This window comes from Pongo abelii, chromosome 19, assembly GCF_028885655.2.
Source record: "Pongo abelii isolate AG06213 chromosome 19, NHGRI_mPonAbe1-v2.0_pri, whole genome shotgun sequence".
Taxonomy (NCBI): Eukaryota; Metazoa; Chordata; class Mammalia; order Primates; family Hominidae; genus Pongo; species Pongo abelii.
In genome coordinates, this window is record NC_072004.2 from 74,828,043 (window position 1) to 74,841,495 (window position 13,453).

The 13,453-nt window shown below is 48.6% G+C and overlaps 1 protein-coding gene and 1 long non-coding RNA gene across 2 annotated transcripts in view; one reads left to right on the plus strand and one right to left on the minus strand.

The window, feature by feature from the left end:
• The window catches only part of GPATCH8 (G-patch domain containing 8), a 150,653-nt gene that overhangs the window by 127,942 nt on the left and 9,258 nt on the right, over window positions 1-13,453 (minus strand). Inside the window, exon 2 of the mRNA XM_002827432.6 lies at window positions 8,124-8,282. The gene's annotated coding sequence lies outside the window, so the exon portion shown is untranslated. The remainder of the gene's footprint in view (window positions 1-8,123; window positions 8,283-13,453) is intronic.
• The window catches only part of LOC129051404 (uncharacterized), a 90,824-nt gene continuing 88,473 nt past the window's right edge, over window positions 11,103-13,453 (plus strand). The window contains exon 1 of the long non-coding RNA XR_008515625.2: window positions 11,103-11,341. This is a non-coding gene — a long non-coding RNA (uncharacterized LOC129051404). The remainder of the gene's footprint in view (window positions 11,342-13,453) is intronic.

A 13,453-nucleotide genomic window follows, 5' to 3' on the forward strand; every position in this document is an offset into this window, starting at 1 on the left:
AAGTGCGTGAACGTGGCCCAGGGCTGCAATGGGAATGCTTGGGCAGCCACCTACCCTCCTACCAGGGCAATGCAGTTGCCTTTAAGCCTCTACTGCCCCCTGGCGCCGTCTGACCTGGGGTTTCCAGACCCAAGCTCCCTCTCCCAGCAGCCTCCAGTTCCGAGGAAGAAGGTTCCTTGGGGCCAACAGGGGTTTAATGAAGCTGTTGGGGACAGAGGGTCTTAACCTGCACCATCGAATACCTGGTCAGACACCAGAAACTGCTTCAAACTTACTGTACTCAAATCTCCCTTATCTCCACCAACCCTTCTTATTTGCTATGATTTTGAGCTACTACTGGTGGGAGCTATTCCTGCCTTCCCTGATCACCTACAGAGCTGATCATCTACTGTGGAAGACAATACATCAATTCCTAAGTTATCTGATAAGTGAACAATCCAAGAGAGGTCCCCACGTGCTGCCACTGAGTGGGGGACAATCGGTTCTAGTTCTAGGGGCAGGAAAGCTCAACAGGGGCAGGACAGGGAAGGGCTGATGGAAGAGATGGGCTTGGAGACAGTCCCTGGAGAATGGCTCCAATTTGGATCATCAGGGAAAGGAGAACATACATGAAACAGAGGGAGTGAGGAGGATGGTAGGACTTCCATTTCCTGTAATGATAGGCTAAGTTATTCAGACCAACCTTCCCACTGAAAACAAATGCAAAAGCTGGATAAAGGCTTTAAAAAAAAAATCCTTAGCAATATTACAGATATTTGACAAGAGAGATGAATTTCCAGACCAAAACTTAAAGGAAAGTGGGATCCCAGAGAGGCATTGGAAGACAGAGCAGAAGAAATTACCCAGAATGCAGAAAAGGGACAAAAAGAGAAGAGTTTGAGACACATGGAGGATACAATGAAAGAGTCTAATATCGTTTAATCAGAATTGTAGAAGGAAAAAAAAAAAGAAGCCAGGCATGGTGGTGCATGCATACCTTTCATCCCACTATGTGACTATCGCTTGAGCCAGGATTTTGAACCCAGCCTGGGCAACACAGCAAGACCCCATTTTATTTTATTTAAAATACTTTTTTTTTCTTTTTTTTTTAAAGAAAGAACAAGAGAATGTGGCAAGGTGAAGATTTGAAAAGATAATGGCTGAGAATTTCCCAATTCTGATGGGTCATCAATCCACAAGTTCTAGAAGCGTGAAGAATTCTAAGCAGGATAAATAGAATCTACATGCAGATACATCACAATGAAATGTCAGAATTCTGAATATAGAAAGAAAAAAAAATTTTATTTTGAGACAAAGTCTCACTCCATCACCCAGGTTGGAGTGCAGTGGCACGATCTCAGCTCACTGCAACCTCTGCCTTCAGGGTTCAAGAGATTCTCCTGCCTCAGCCTCCCGAGTAGCTGGGATTACAGGTGCCCACCACCACACCCAGCTAATTTTTGTATTTTTAGTAGTCACGGGGTTTCACTGTGTTGGCCAGGCTGGTCTTGACTCCTGACCTCGAGTGATCCACCCACCATGGCCTCCCAAAGTGCTAGGTGGCGTGAGCCACTGCGCCTGGCCTGAATATAGAAAGAAAATCTTAAGAGCAGCCTTCTCAACAACAGCAATAATGGAAGCCATAAACCAGTAGAATGATATTGAGAGGTGACAGCGTGCTGGCAGTCCTCACGGCCCTGGCTCGCTCTCGGTGCCTCCTCTGCCTGGGCTCCCACTTTGGCGGCACTTGAGGAGCCCTTCAGCCCACCGCTGCACTATGGGAGCCCCTTTTGGGCTGGCCAAGGCCAGAGCCGGCTCCCTCAGCTTGCAGGGAGGTGTGGAGGGAGAGGCGCGAGCGGGAACCAGTGCTGTGGAGCGGCGCTTGCAGGCCAGCTGAACTCCGGGTGGGCGTGGGCTTGGCGGGCCCCGCCGGCCCTGCCCGCCCCGGGCAATGAGGGGCTTAGGACCCGGGCCAGCGGCTGCGGAGGGTGTACTGGGTCCCCCAGCAGTGCCAGCTCACCCACGCTGCGCTGGATTTCTCGCTGGGCCTTAGCTGCCTTCCCGTGAGGCAGGGCTCAGGACCTGCAGCCCGCCATGCCTGAGCCTCCCACCCCCTCCGTGGGCTCCTGTGCAGCCCAAGCCTCCTCCACGAGCGCGCCACCCCCTGCTCTACGGCGCCCAGTCCCATCGACCACCCAAGGGCTGAGGAGTGCGGGCGCATGGCGCGGGATTGGCAGGCAGCTCCACCTGCAGCCCCGGTGCGGGATCCACTGGGTGAAGCCAGCTGGGCTCCTGAGTCTAGTGGGGACGTGGAGAACTTTTATGTCTAGCTCAGGGATTGTAAATACACCAATCAGCACTCTGTATCTAGCTCAAGGTTTGTAAACACACCAATCAGCATCCTGTGTCTAGCTCAGGGTTTGTGAGTGCACCAATCAACACTCTGTATCTAGCTGCTCTGGTGGGGCCTTGGAGAACCTTTGTGTCGACACTCTGTATCTAGTTAATCTAGTGGGGACATGGAGAACCTTTGTGTCTAGCTCAGGGATTGTAAAGGCACCAACCAGCGCCCTGTCAAAACAGACCACTCGGCTCTACCAATCAGCAGGATGAGAGTGGGGCCAGATAAGAGAATAAAAGCAGGCTGCCCGAGCCAGCAGTGGCAACCCACTCAGGTCCCCTTCCACACTGTGGAAACTTTGGCAATAAATCTTGCTACTGCTCACTCTTTGGGTCCACACTGCTTTTATAAGCTGTAACACTCACTGCGAAGATCTACACCTTCACTCCTGAAGCAAGCGAGACCACGAGCCCACCGGGAGGAACGAACAACTCCAGACGCGCTGCCTTAAGAACTGTAACACTCACTGCGAAGGTCTGCAGCTTCACTCCGGAGCCAGCGAGACCACGAACCCACCAGCAGGAAGAAACTCCAAACACATCTGAACATCAGAAGGAACAAACTCCAGATGCGCCACCTTAAGAGCTGTAACACTCACCACGAGGGTCCGCGGCTTCATTCTTGAAGTCAGTGAGACCAAGAACCCACCAATTCCGGACACAATATCTTGAACATACTGAAAGAAAATAACTTCCAACCTAGAATTCAAGAGTAAATTTTCTTTTCTTTTCTTTTTTTCTTTTACTTATTTATTTTCTTTTTTGAGATGGAGTCTTTCTCTGTCACCCAAGCTGGAGTGCAATGACATGATCTCAGCTCACCATAACCTCTGCCTCCCGGGTTCAAGTGATTCTCCTGCCTCAGCCTCCCGAGTAGCTAGGATTATAGGCACCCACCACCACGCCCAGCTAATTTTTGTAGAGACAGAGTTTCACCATGTTGATCAGTCTGGTCTCGAACTCCTGACCCTCAGGTGATCCACCTGCCTTGGCCTCCCAAAGTGCTGTTATTACAGGTGTGAGCCACCACACCCAGCCAAGAGTGAATTTTCAAACAAGTAAAAATTTAAAAAGTTTGTCATCAGCCTCACTGAAGTGCCTCATAAAAAAAAATTCTAAAGGATGCAATTCAGGCAGAAGGAAAGGGATCCCAGATGGAAGGTCTGAGATGCAAGAAGGGATGAGCATTTGTACACAAATGTTCATGGCAGTATTATTCATAATAGCCAAAAAGTGGAAGCAACTCAATGTCCATCAACAGATGAATGAATAAACAAAATGTGGTATATCCATACAATGGAATATTATACGGTCATAAAGAGGAATGAAGTGTTGATATATGTTATGACATGGATAGACTTTGAAAACATTATATTAAGTGAAAGAGTCCAGACACAAAAGGCCACATATTACATGTTCCATTTATGTGAAATGTCCAGAGTAGGCAAATCCACAGAAACAGAAGGTACACTTGTGGTTGCCAGAGGCTAGAGGGAGGAGGGCGGAATGGCAAATAATAGGTACAGGATTTCTTTTGAGGGTGATAAAAATGTTACGAAATTAGATAGTGGTAATGGTTGTACAACCTTGTCGATATACTAAAAGCCGCTGAATTGTACACTTCAAATGGTGAATTATTATCATTATTATTATTATTATTATTTTGAGATGGAGTCTTGCTCTGTTGCCCAGGCTGGAGTACAGTGGTGTGATCTCAGCTCAATGCAAGCTCTGCCTCTGGGTTCAAGCAATTCTACTGCATCAGCCTCCCAAGTAGCTGGGATTACAGGTGCCCACCACTATGCCCAGCTATTTTTTTTTTTTTTTTTGTATTTTTAGTAGAGACAAGGTTTCACCTTGTTGGCCAGGCTGGTCTCAAACTCCTGACCTCAAGTAATCCTCCCACCTCGGCCTCCCAAAGTGCTGGGATTACAGGTGTGAGCCACCATGCCCAGCCTAAAATGGTGAATTACATCACAATAAAAAATAATAATTTTAAGGCCGGGCATGGTGGTCACACCTGTAATCCTAGCACTTTGGGAGGCCAAGGCGGGGGGATCACGAGGTCAAGAGATCGAGACCCTCCTGGCCAACATGGTGAAACTCCATCTCTACTAAAAATACAAAAATTAGCTGGGCCTGGTGGCGCATACCTGTAGTTCCAGTTACTTGGGATGCTGAGGCAGGAGAATCACTTGAACCTGGGAGGTGGAGGTTGCAGTGAGCTGAGATCGTGCCACTGCACTCCAGCCTGGTGACAGAGTGAGACTCCGTCTCAAAATAATAATAACAATAATAATAATTTTAAAAAGAAATGAAGAGTACAGATATGTAGATGAATCTAAACAAGTACTGACTACATAAACAGTAATAATGATGTCCAGTGAGGTTAAAAAAAGAATGTACAACATAAATGATGTAATGAAGTTAAAGTGTTCTAGGATCCAAGAGGAAGGTAAGTAAAGGTAAGTAAGTGAACTTTAAACCTCACCTTCCTGTGACAGTGGAACCTAGGAAAGGCTGAGTTGTCTAAGGAGTGTGGGAGAGAGCCAGGAACTTCAGCACACACCTGAGTCAGCATAAGGAAGTGGAACCAGCAGGGAACAGGGCAGGGGCCTCTTCTAGCAGGGCCATTAACAGGCCACCGGTTTTACCACCACTGTGATCCTAGGCCTCTTCCTAAGCTCCCTGAACCTTAGCTTCTGTGGTGGACAGATGTTTCTACCTCCTGGCATTCACCACCATCGTGAAATCCCCTCCCTTGATTGTGGGTGGGACCCATGACTTGCTTTTTTTTTTTTTTTTTTTTAAGAGATGGGGGGGTCTCACTATTTTGCCCAGACTAGTCTTGAACTCCTGAACTCCTGAGTTTAAGCGGTCCTCCTGTCTCCGCCTCCCAAGTAGCTGGGATTATAGGCACATGCCGCCACTGTGCCTGGCTCCATGACTTGCTTCTAACCAGTAGAATATGGCAAAAGGGATGAGATGTCACTCAATTTCGTTACATTTTATAAGACTCCTTGCTGGCCAACTCACTCTAGAGACTTTCCTTGCTGGCTTAGTGAAGCGAGCAGCCAGGTTGGGTGTGATGGTTAGTTTCATGCGTCAACCTGGCTAGGCTGTAGGTCCCAATTATTCTATCAAACGCTAATCTAGGTGTTGCTGTGATGGTATTTTATAGATGTGGTTAATATCCACAATCAGTTGACCATAAATAAAGATTGTTCTCAACAGGCTGGGTGCAGTGGCTCACACTTGTAATCTCAGCTGGGAGCCGAGGTGGGAGGATGCCTTGAGCGCAGGAGTTCAAGACCAGCCTGGGCAACACGGCAAAACCTCACCTCTGCAAAAAATACAAAAGTTAGCTAAATGTGGTGGTGTGCGCCTGTAGTCCCAGCTACTCAGGAGACTGAGGCAGGAGGATCAATTAAGCCCAGGAGGTCAAGGCTGCAGTGAGCCGTGATCACACCAATGCATTCCAGCCTGGGTAACAGAACGAGACCCTGTCTCAAAAAAAAAAAAAAAAAAAAAAAGATTATTCTCAACTACGGGGATGGACCTCATCCAATCAGTTGAAAGGACTAAAGAACACAACTAAAGCTTCCCTGAGAAAGAGAAGAGGAAGCTCTGCCACAAGACTCCAGCATCAGCTCCTGCCTGAGAGTTTCCAGCCTGCCAGTCTCCTGTGGATTTCAGACTTGCCGGCCCCTACAATTGCATAAGCCAGTTCCTTGGAATAAATGTCTTGGTGTGTTTGTATGTTTGCATCCTACTGTTTCTCTGGAGGACCCTGACTGATACCTTGGGAAAGCCCACGTGGAAAGGATTCACTTTCAGTTGACACCCAGCAAGAAGCTGGAACCCTTGGTCCTGTACCCATGAGGAAATGAATTCTGCCAACAACTTGAATGAATTTGGAAGCACATTTTCCAGTCAAAGCTCCAGATGAGACCACGGTCTAGCCAACACTTTGAATGCAGCCTCGTGAGTCATTGGGTGGAGAACCCAGCTAAGCCATGCCTGGACACTTCCTCATTTGTCAAAGAAGGAAAATAATGATAGTCATCTCACAGGGCCATTCTGGGGCTTAAGTGAAACAATCCAACAGTGTGCTCAGCACAATGCCTGCCACATATCTAGTGCATGACAGGGTGCAGGACACAGTACCCCAAAACATGGTACCTTGGTAATCACTCTCCTAGGTCTAAGCGATCCTCCCACCTCAGCCTCCAGAGGTCACTCTGACATTCTCTGGCCTTTCTGTGTGAGCACTACCTATAAAATAATTTTCTGACCTATCTCCTCTGAAATTAGGTCATAAGACCCTCATGCGACAGATGTTCTGCACCATACCTGGGGAATGGTGGCGGAGGAGGTTGAAGGAAAGTCACGTAGAGGCACACACACAAAAAAGAACCTGAAAAGCTGGGCACGGTGGCTCATGCCTGTAATCCCAGCACTTTGGGAGGCTGAGGCAGGCAGATCACGAGGTCAGGAGTTGAAGACCAGCCTGGCCAACATGGTGAAACCCTGTCTCTACTTAAAATACAAAAATTAGCTGGGTGTGGTGGCGGGTGCCTGTAATCCCAGCTACTCGGGAGGCTGAGGCAAGAGAATTGCTTCAACCCGGGAGGTGGAGGTTGCAGTGAGCCGAGATCGTGCCACTGCACTCCAGCCTGGGTGACAGAGCAAGACTCCTTCTCGGGAAAAAAAAAAAAAAAAAAAAAAGAACCTGAAAAGATAGGTCTTCCTGAGTCTCTCCCAGTTTATTTCCATCAGATCATACCCCTTTTCCTCTAATCATGTTTTTCCATAACTATCCATTTCTTTCTTCAGACTCAGCATAAAAATATACTATTTTCCCTGGGTCTTTGGTCTTCATTTCTGAAGCCTCCTATATCACATAAGACTTTGGTTAAGTAAATTTGTTATGCTTTTATTTTGTTAATCTGTCTTTTATTACAGTGGTGTCAGCTATGAACCTTGTGATGGGTGAAGAAAAGACATGGCTTTTTCTCCCCTACATGCATGACAAACCAATAAATGTTAACCCTGACTTTTTTTTTTTTTTGAGGCGGAGGCTTGCTCTGTCACCCAGGCTGGAGTGCAGTGGTGTGATCTTGGCTCACTGCAACCTCCGCCTTCCAGGTTCCAGCAATTCTCCTTCCTCGGCTTCCTGAGTAGCTGGGATTACAAGCACCCGCCACCACGCCCAGCGATTTTTTTTGTATTTTTAGTAGAGACGGGGTTTCACCATGTTGGCCAGGCTGGTTTCGAACTCCTGACCTCAAGTGATCCACCTGCCTCGGCCTCCCAAAGTGCTGGAATTACAGGCGCGAGCCACTGCACCCAGCCAGCCCTGACTTAAAAAAAAAAAATTCTTTAAGCCAGGAGCCGTGGCTCATGCCTGTAATCTCAGCACTTTGGGAGGCTGAGGCATGCAGATTGCTTGAGCTCAGGAGTTCGAGACCTGCCTGAACAGCATGGCAAAACCCTGTCTCTACAAAAAATACACAAATTAGCTAGACATGGTGGCACATGCCTGTAGCTACTCGAGTGGCTAAGGCAGGAGGATTGCTTGAGTCAGGGAGGTCAAGGGTGCAGTGAGACAAGATCATGCCACTGCACTTCAGCCTGGGCAATCAAGCAAGACCCTGTCTCAAAAAAGAAAAAAAATTAGCAGCGGTCTGAGAATCAGGAACAGAACTAGGAAGGTCTAGATTCATGGAGCACCCAGGACTTACCATATCTCATGTAAAAGGGAAAATGGCCTTGATTATTTCAGAGAAGCAGTAGGAAGTGGTGGTTTTGTGTACACACTCTGCAGTCATACTGGCTCTTCTATGTCAGCTATGTCATGTTATGCTGGTGATTTAAATTTCTCTGTGCCTCAGTTTCCTCATCTGTAAAATAATATAAAATTGCACCTGGCACATCACAGGGCTATACAAGCATTAGCTGTTATTATTATTTGCCTCTAACCCACAGCCCTATAACTCCAAAAGATTATGAGATGAAATAAACTCAATACAGTACACGTTCATCTACACCAACTGTGAGCAAATAAAGATGAACCAATAGGCGGCTACACTTCAGGACTTGCTCATTTTCTATAAACTTCCTATACTTGTTAAGGGATTCCAATCGTGTGATCTTCCTAGGGGTGCCTGGGAATGGGAAGGACCTTATCTGGCACAGACCTTTTCCCGCACATTTTGTCACCTGCTCCCACTCGTGCTGGGGCCCCAGGTCCCCATGTCCAGCAGAGGGCGCTGTGGCCCTAAAATGCAATCCTCAGACGCTCCGCCTCTCCCGCGAGGCCTGCCGCTAGTGAGGGAGGCCACCCGCCAGAGGAAGCGGGCCTGACTCCAATCAGACCTTTTGTCCCAACCAGCCCTTTTCTGCAAGCAATGAGCAAACTCCACATCACCCGCTGCTCGCTGGCTTTTCAAACCTCACGCTGTTCCTTGAAGCGTTTTCTGCAGGCTCCAGCCCTCTAGACCTTCCTTCTTTGAACCCCAGAAGCTTCGCTGCAGCAATGAATCATCCAGGCCTTATGCTGATGTTAGTTTCCAAATTCCGTGGCAGCCCAGCTGTAAACCTCCATATCGCCCCACAGACAGCCTCCCGCCACCCACAGCCCGCGCCTCTTCCATCCTATTCCAGCTTCTCCAGACAAAACTCACTGGCCCCACCCAGCTCTCACTTCTGCCTCAATCGGCTGGAGGGCAAGGCACTATTTTTCTCATTTAATCTTCCAGCAAACGATTGTTTGGGGCAAGAGGCCTGGCATGGTGGCTCAGGCCTGTAATCCCAGCACTTTGGGAGGCAGGAGGATGGCTTAAGCCCAAGAGTTTCAGGCCAGCCTGGGCAATATGGTGAGACCCTCTTTTCTACAAACAACTTAAAAATTAGCCAGGCATGGTGGCATGTGCCTATAGTCTCAGCTATCAAGGAGGCTGAGGTGGGAGGACCTGTTGAGCCCAGGAGATGGAGGTTGCCGTGAGCTGAGATCGTCCCACTGCACTTCAGCCTGGGTGATAGAGTGAGAGACCCTGTCATAAATAAATAAATAAATAAATAAATAATTGTTTTGGGCCAAGGTTAGCAACCTGCAAAGACGAAGACAGCCAACCTTTAGTGAGCACCTACTGTATGTCAGGCATTGATCTAAGTTCTTTACCTAATCCTCACAGCAATTCTATGAGAGTTGTTAGGCCTGTTTTACAGAGGAGACAGTTAAGGCACAGAGTGGTTGTGGGACATGTCTAAGGTCACACAGCTAGTGATTGAGCCAGTGTTCAAACCCAAGCAGTCTGACTCCAACAACCGGGCTTTGTTTTTTTTTTTTTTTTGAGACAGAGCCTCACTCTGTTGCCCAGGCTGGAGTGCAATGGTGTAATCTCGGCGCACTGCAACCTCCACCTCCCGGGTTCAAGCGATTCTCTTGCCTCAGGCTCCTGAGTAGCTGGGACTACAGGTGCCCACCACCATGCCTGGCTAATTTTTTGTATTTTTAGTAGAGACAGGGTTTCACCGTGTTGGCCAGACTGGTCTCGAACTCCTGACCTCAGGTGATCTGCCTGCCTCAGCCTCCCAAAGTGCTGGGATTACAGGCGTAAGCCACTGCACCCAGCCACCCCCGGCTAATTTTTGTATTTTCAGTAGAGACGGGGTTTTGCCATGTTGGCCAGGCTGATCTCGAACTCCTGACCTCAGGTGATCCACCCGCCTCGGCCTCCCCAAGTGCTGGGAGGTTTCTCTTCAGATCGTATAAATCTTTCACCTTTTACCAAAGTGCTGGGATTACAGGTGTGAGTCACCATGCCTGGCCAAACAACTGGGCTTTTAAAACAAGACATTATCTGGACTTAATGTTAAGTATAGACACAGGGCTCCATCCCTGTTCTCTAGAACTGTGCTAATATACTACCCACCAGCCACATGACTGCAGAGCACACGACTAATCCAAGTTGAGATGCGCTGTAAGTGCAAAATACACACTGAATTCTAAAGATTTTTTGAAAAAAATGTAAAATATAGCATTAACAACTTTTATATTGATTACACATGGAAATGATAATATTTTGGATCTATTGGGTTAAATAAGATATATTATTAAAATTAATTTTAGCCAGACACGATGGCTCACGCCTGTAATCCCAACACTTTGGGAGGCCAAGGCGGGTGGATCGCTTAAACTCAGGAGTTCGAGACCAGCCGGGGCAACGTGGTGAAACCCTGTGTCTACAAAAAATACAAAAATTAGCTGGGCATAGTGGCACACACCTTCAATCCCAGCTACTTGTGGGGACTGAGGGTGGGGGAGGATTGCCTGAGTCCAGGAGGTCGAGGCTTCAGTGAGCTGTGTTCACACCACTCCACTCCAGCTTGGGCGACAAAGTGAGACCCTGTCTCAAAAAATTAATTTTCCTATAGCTCACAATAGCCTCAAACTCCTGGGCTCAATCTATCCTCCTGCCTCAGCCTCCTGAGTCATTGGGACTAGGACTACAGGTATGCCTCACTGTACCCAGCTAACTTTTATGTAGGTTTTTGTTTGTTTTTAACAGGTGAGATCTCACTATGTTGCCCAGGCTGGATAGAACATTTTAAATGGCATCTGTGACTTCCATCTTATTTCTGTGGGGCAGAGCTGCTCTGGGAACTCTCAGCTCAGTGGAAGACAGACAGGATCATTTGAATATTCTAAAGCAGGGGAACATGTGGTCTGTGTTTTAAGAAGTGAGAACAACTTGGTGTAGGAACTCAGAGGCGGGAACTCCTGAGGGAAAGAGTTTCAGGGAAGCTGTCTCAGCGGATTCCAGGTTCCACTGTATTTCTAAAGATTTGTGGGACTCTGCCCTGGGGAGAAGAGCAGAGGGAAACGCGAAGGCCAAAACAGCAAAGGCCAGGGAGGCAAGGCCAGCCAGCAGTGGGACTGGGTGCCCAGTGCTCCCAGGTGAGTGGAGGGAGACAAGGCCTGCTGACCACAAACTGTGAGCGCCTTGACTGTGGGACCAGACAGAGGGGCTCTCAGCCGGATGGAGCTCCAGACACCTCAGGCTGGGGAGGGTCTGGACCTGGACAGACTAGGGAAATTGGCGAGCAGGAATGGGAGGTGGCAGTGAGTGGCAGGGCCCCTGGCTCCTTCTCCCTCCGTCCCCATTTCCTTGCTCTGGAGGGGAGGGTTGTGAACAATCTCAGAGGCGTTAGCTGTGGGAGGACAGCTCCTAAGGAGCATTTCCTGCCTTTGGCTCACAACTGCTTCCTGTCCAGACCTCCCAACACTTGACCCCCATTCAATTCCTTCCTCCCAGGGGAGGTGGGTGGCCACGAGGGCTTCACAGGTCCAGAGACCCAGAACTTCTCAGCAAGCTGAATGAGGCAGGGTCCCAGGGGTCCAGAAGCCCAGCCTCGCCCGGCCCTGGTGAGGAACTGGAATCCAGGCTTGTAGTGAAAGCCTCAGGGATAGATTTGGAGGAGGAAGCCCGAGATGGTGCCTCTCTCCCATCGGCTAGGACCTCAGTTCTCGCTTTCCTAGTTACCTCTTCCACCCCCTCACCTCCAGCTGGGAACTTACATCCCTTCTTTCATTTATAGGGCACTTTTAGGCTGGGTGCAGTGGTTCACGGCTGTAATCCTAGCACTTTGGGAGGCCAAGGCAGGCGGATTGCTTGAGCTTAGGAGTTCGAGGCCAGTCTGGGCAACATAGTGAGACCTCGTCTCTATTTTTTTAAATAAAATATAAATATTTTAAAAATTAAAAATTCAAAACAACAAAAAACAAATGGCACTTTTTCTTCCCAAACAATGGCTGGGGACTTCTGAAGGGAAAGGGAGGCAAATGCCCTAGGAAATAATCATGAGTGATTCCTTCTCTAGAAACACCTGAGGCCTCCAATGAACCCCTTCTTTGAGAGTCAATCTGCAGTTTTCTCCCTGGTTCTGAGATGTCAGGCCAGGTTCCAAAGATGTGAGGTTTTTTTTTTTTTTTCTGAGTCTCGCTCTGTCGCCCAGGCTCGAGTGCAGTGGCGCGATCTCAGCTCACTGCAAGCTCCGCCTCCCGGGTTCACACCATTCTCCTGCCTCAGCCTCCTGAGTAGCTGGGACTACAGGGGCAACACCATGCCTGGCTAATTTCTTTGTGTTTCTAGTAGATTCGGGGTTTCACCATGTTAGCCAGGATGGTTTCGATCTCCTGACCTCGTGATCCACCCACCTTGGCCTTCCAAAGTGCTGGGATTACAGGCGTGAGCCACCACGCCAGCCTAAGATGTGAGTTTTGAGAGCCCATCACAGGTTGTTAAAAGTGTGTCTGGAGTTGGTTCCTTCCCATGGGTTCTTGGTCTTGCAGGCTTCTTGGGTTCTTGGTCTCACAGACTTCAAGAATGAAGCCGTGGACCTTCGCAGTGAGTGTTACAGCTCTTCAAGGTGGCATGGACCCAAAGAGTGAAGAGCAGCAAGATTTATGGGGAAAAGCGAAAGAACAAAGCTTCCACAGCAGGGAAGGGGACCCAAGCGGGTTGCTGCTGCTGGCTGGGAGTGGGAGTGGGAATTGGGGGAGTGGCCAGCTTTTATTCCTTTATTTGTCCCTGCCCACATCCTGCTGATTGGTCTATTTTACAGAGTGCTGATTGCTGCATTCACAACCCTGTAGCTAGACACAGAGCACTGATTGGTGCATTTTTACAGAGTGCTGATTGGTGCATTTACAATCCTTTAGCTAGCCAAGAAGTTCTCCAAGTCCCCACTCCACCCAGGAAGTCCAGCTAGCTTCACCTCTCAAAAGGAGCCAGATCTTTCTCCTTTATCTCTTAAACCTAAGCCATGCCTGCCCACCCCCTAGTGCAGGGTACACTACAATACTTAAAATGGGGAGAGGACCACCCCAAATAACCCAGCGCATCTCAGCTCAACGATGAGCCTCTGCTATGCCTCTAAATCAGTCCTGCCTTCTTCCTTTCATAAATCCTAGAGACCCCTAGGAGATGTCCCTCACCAGCAGCATACCAGCCAGGAATCCATGAGTCCTCCATAAAAGCCACACTTGGAGCTGAGATGACCCGAGGGG